The sequence below is a fragment of the Aphelocoma coerulescens genome, chromosome 3 (assembly GCF_041296385.1).
Source record: "Aphelocoma coerulescens isolate FSJ_1873_10779 chromosome 3, UR_Acoe_1.0, whole genome shotgun sequence".
Lineage (NCBI taxonomy): Eukaryota > Metazoa > Chordata > Aves > Passeriformes > Corvidae > Aphelocoma > Aphelocoma coerulescens.
The window spans coordinates 43,655,315-43,660,010 of record NC_091016.1 but is presented as its reverse complement, the minus strand read 5'-3'; the positions used below and the strand labels follow the sequence as shown (position 1 = coordinate 43,660,010).

The window sequence follows — 4,696 nt, the reverse complement described above, 5'->3', positions numbered from 1 at the left end:
AAATAATATAATAAAGAACAACATTGTGTTCTATGCTGTTGAGTGGGTAGTGTTTGTTCCCTTAATTTTATGGTGAGTTGCTCTTGTTTGCACTAGCAAGATGCTTGCAGTGCTCTGTATAACTCTGCAGGTCTAGCACTCTTCTTATGCAGACTGACATAATTTTATTTCCTTTTTCTAATTCCTGACTGGGAAAAAACAAGACAAAAGATGATGCCATTATTACAATAATGCTAATTACATCTTTATTGCTACTGGCAGTAAAGTTTAATCTTAAAGCAGGCTCAGAATTCTGCAGACACCTATTTACATGCCAATATGTGAGTAATTCCATCCAGTTCAGTGTTGTAACTTAGAACTGGTTGCTGCCCAGGGGGGTTGAAGAAATCAAAATAAAATATTTGATAACAGGGTTGATATATGAACATTTTTCCCTGAAATTTTTTTTTTCTCTTCTTAATTCTTCAAATGAAAAGCCTGGGAAGATTCTGAGGATCTCTGTATTTTACCTGGGATTTCCAGCCCTGTGATCCAGCCCTTTGGCATACATGAGCACAATTTTGCAAGTGCCAGATATTCTACCCGGCAGACCTGTACAATCACAGTGTACACATATTCACAGGAAGGGCCTCACATTCCCCGTGCACACTCACTGAGACTCTGCAGGGCATGAGCAGTGGGTCCACTACTCTCTGGACTTGCCTTATACTGCTCAAATGCCCCACAATTATCTGAAAAACCTTGGAGTCATGTGTTTAAGTAATTCTGTGGGACAAGGGCTTAGAAATTAAGCTCAGCTTGTATGATTTCCTTTTTTCCTTATGGCATCACATATATACCTGTAGCATGCTTAAATTAACAATTTTCATTTAAAAAAGATATGCTAAAGCATATGGGCACTTTTCTGTAGGTGATGCCTGCAAGACCAAGATTGGAAGAATTTGGCCTGTAGGATGGATCATTACTTCAGAGGACACAGGCAGCCATCATATGCAGCAGGTGGAATGCCTCTCCTTTTCTCCTCCTGTAAGGCAGAATGTTTTTTATTACAAAAATCAGCCTGTTGAGATGAAGTTTCTCATTCTCCATTTTAGCCTCCAAATGATTTCTTCTTTAAAATATAGCCAAAATGGGTTAAAAATTTCCTTGCATTGGTTATATGTTGCTTAGTGCATGCTAATCCAAACCAAAAAGAAATCTATGTCCCAAGAACCTCTTTTGTTTTTGTTCTAGCCACTGCTATGGCTGGGGTGCCTAAACCAGCTACCACAATGAGGCAGCTCATGGAAAAAGCTTTGTCTGAGTTTAGGTGATCTGACCAGCTCAAGGCTTCACTTATGAAGACAGCACAAGGGAATAGCAGTGAGTCCAGGGAATTTCTAGTGTTGAAGGTAGATAAACAAAAGCTGAAGAATATTAAATCTGATTTATTTTGTTTATCTTTTAGGACTTTTATAATTTGACTGTGCGCAAGCTTTGCCTAGGTCTTCTTTTACAGCATCCAAATATCTCACTAGTATCAGTGTATTTCCCAGGTGGGAAAGGAACATTATCTTCAGTTTATAGAAGTGAAATTGAGAGATGCAGGTTGGGTAAAATAGCTCCCCAAGGCTGCCTATGAAAACTTGGGCTGGAATTAGGACTGTCATCCCACTTGCTGCAAAAACTACTGAGCCACCTTTTAGCAATCTGAATTTTCAGAGTATTTTCTAAACAAAAGAAAAGAATACAAACCTTGCTCTAGGATGACAGAGAGACATTGTCTTCTTAGGCAACAGAAACTTGGTGGCCGTAGCATGCCAGTTTTTCTTGAGAAAATTTCCATATATATCAATCACTGAGAAACTCTCTGCAAAGGATCTGTGGAATATTATAGTCCAGGATCATAACCAAAGCTACTGCCATTTGAAAGGGTCACATTAAGCATTAAGTTTATTATTTATTATTATTATGTGTTACTTAAAATATTAATGAGGTATGTAATAGCTGTTAAACTAAAGCCAACAGAAGCAGTGAAGAAGATACCCTGATATATTACCCAGAAGAGCAAGGAGGAAAACACCCCAGGGAGAAGTATTTCAGTTAGAGCCTATAGGTGGTAATTAAAGGCACTTAGACACAAAATAATTTCATCCAGATAGATGTATGTGGAATGTAGCATTTACAAAAAACTTGCTGATAACGTCTCCTTCAGTCATCTCTGAACACCTGGAATCTTCTTGTCCCTTAACTAGGAAGAGTAGCAGCTGTTTTTATGCTCTAAGAGTTGTTGAAAAAATAAAAAATACCTGAAAGAGATAATAAGTATCCATAGATCCACAGAGAGAAGGAACAGGAGTACAGGGACTAGTCATTTTTTTTTTTTGTCAACAGGCCAAAACCCAAAGGGATTAGCCTGCAGCAAATTAGATTAAATATCAAGGAAAAATATGAATTAGTCATGAAGGGAATATTTTAGAATTAACGTGGTTGAGACTAAGGCTAAACTTCCTAAAGCACAGCTGGAGATAGTTTAAGGTCAGTTTAAGTCTCCCATCACAAAAAGGGTGGTGTAGCTTACTGGGAATGGGCTCCTCTCATGTTCTAGCCATGGGCTGTTTTTTGAACCTCAGTGACAGTCTTCTCCCTTCTGGAAAGTGACTGTCTGGTCGAGTAGCCCTCTCTCCTCCTTCGTATTTTAGCCCATTAGCTGTACACTTCTTTAACAGCTTTCTCATTAGCATCTGAGGAAAAGCAGTCGTCTGGAAATGTGCCGTTCTCCCTGCCTTGCTGGAGAGGAGGTGGAGATGTTCATTCACAAAGACACGGCATTTTCTGCAAGACGGGTGAGTAGTTGCAAACTGAGCTTCTTCAAAACCGGGGTATTGAAGGCAAAGCCAAAGTAATACTTAGTACCCATGAGGAAAGAAACCAAGCACAGTGACTGGGAAGTGCTACACTAACCATTCCTTTGGGAAGAGCCACGTGCCTTCTTCCAAACTCTCCGCTTCACGCCTAAGGCGACTATTGCTCATCTCTGCTGGCAAGGTTGCAGTATCACCTGGTCAGCTCCTCACTGGCAGCATGACACCCCCCACGTCCCCTTTATTGGGCTGGGCAGGGAGAGAACATTGCTTTCATCATGCCTAGGGTCTCCCGGTGGGAAATACGTGGTGGGCGCCCGTCCCGTCGCACAGCGGCAGAGCCTCCATCACCCCGGGGATTGCGGAGCGGCGCTGCACTTCCTAATGCCGGAGTGCCCTCTAGTGCTGACAGCACGGTGCGGCTCCCCCCGCGCCGAGGGAGCGGGACCCCAACATGGCACCGCCCTGGCATGGCCTGAGCCCGCTGGAATGGGAATGAAAGTAGGATAGCACCTGCGGCTGCCTTGCAAGGTGGTTCGTCAGGTACCCACCCCTGTGCAAGAGGAGCTTGGACTGGCCATGAGTACTCCTACTTTTTCCCACAGGGCATTCCTATTTTACCTTAATGTTCCATAAAGCAGTTCAATATGGGCAGCCCACACTTGCAATAATCGTGATGAATAAACCCAAACCATTTTAATGTATGGATATAAACCTATTAGAATCTGAAGAGCACATTCACTAAATGTGAACAGGGCAGCTTGCTCTTTGTAAGGGTGACACTGTGTTGCTCAGCAATTTGTGACCTAGGACTAACCTAAAAGAAAATGATTTGGCTACATGTGATGCAAACAGACTGAAAACAAAGAACGAAAAGATTTTTAGTTCGTCTCTACCCCCACCTCCTTTGTCTTGTATTTTAACTTCCCAGCTGGTGGGAATTTTAAAGTTACAAATGTGAGGCAACTTTATAATAGTGGTTATTTCCAGGTATTTTTTGATGCCACATCTCATCTTTTCAATATCTACGTCTCCTAAATTCTTAATAGAATTAAGATGAAATCATCTACTTTGCATTAAATCTGCTGCTGGAAAAGTACTGACAAACCAGCAAGTCTGTTAGAGACTGCAGGGCAAAGAAACCCATGTGACATGTCACCTGTGGAACACGCCACATCTGCTCTTAGCAAGTCACTCACTGAGGGTTTGGGGTTTCTTTTTGAAGAAGATACTACTGCCAGTTCTGACGATTGTGGAGACAGACTTGGGATGTAGGTGAAAATCCTGTTGTGGTTTGGCACACTAAGATGGGGTTATAAATAGGCTCAAGCAGATCAATAAAGTGAGTGACATGCCTGTCTGTCTGTCTTTCCATTAGTGGAGAGCCCAGATGAGGTCTTCAGGGAAGAGCCTGTGTGAACTCTTTTGAGAAAAGCTTTACATCTCTTCTCAAAAGATTTGCCAGCACTGAATGCACTGCTCTTTTAATGACTGAGGAAATTATTGACAACATGGCTTCAAGCACTTCTCTGGTAGGAATTTCCATTTTGTGTCATCTTCAGAGTTAGTCAATCCACGTAATTTCATTTGTCACTTTACTCACTGTTGAGAGTGATGTCTGCTTCTCCAGTAGCCATCATTTGCTACTTCAGATAGTAACTAAGGAAACAGGAAATGGTTATCTAACTGGGCTACATCAGAGGGCGTAAATCACTCATGACTAGACGCAGACATAATATTTATCCTCCCTGAGAACATGCTCCCATCTGTGTACTCAGTACCAAAGTCTACCTGAAAGATTTTTATGGTTTTGTTAGGAAACACTCTCTGGCATTTGAGCAAATATTAAAAAA

The 4,696-nt window shown here is 41.6% G+C and overlaps 1 long non-coding RNA gene across 2 annotated transcripts; it reads right to left on the bottom strand.

Moving 5' to 3' along the window:
* Positions 1-246: 246 nt before the first annotated feature.
* Positions 247-2,641, bottom strand: LOC138107214 (uncharacterized). 2 transcript variants are annotated; one of them, XR_011149325.1, is made up of 4 exons: positions 2,561-2,641; positions 2,166-2,288; positions 1,735-1,860; positions 247-1,024 (listed from the first exon to the last, which is right to left on the bottom strand). It is a non-coding gene; the product is annotated as an uncharacterized lncRNA (long non-coding RNA). The 2 variants fall into 2 exon arrangements; XR_011149326.1 differs by lacking the exon at positions 2,166-2,288 and having other exon boundaries at positions 2,561-2,628.
* Positions 2,642-4,696: the final 2,055 nt, after the last annotated feature.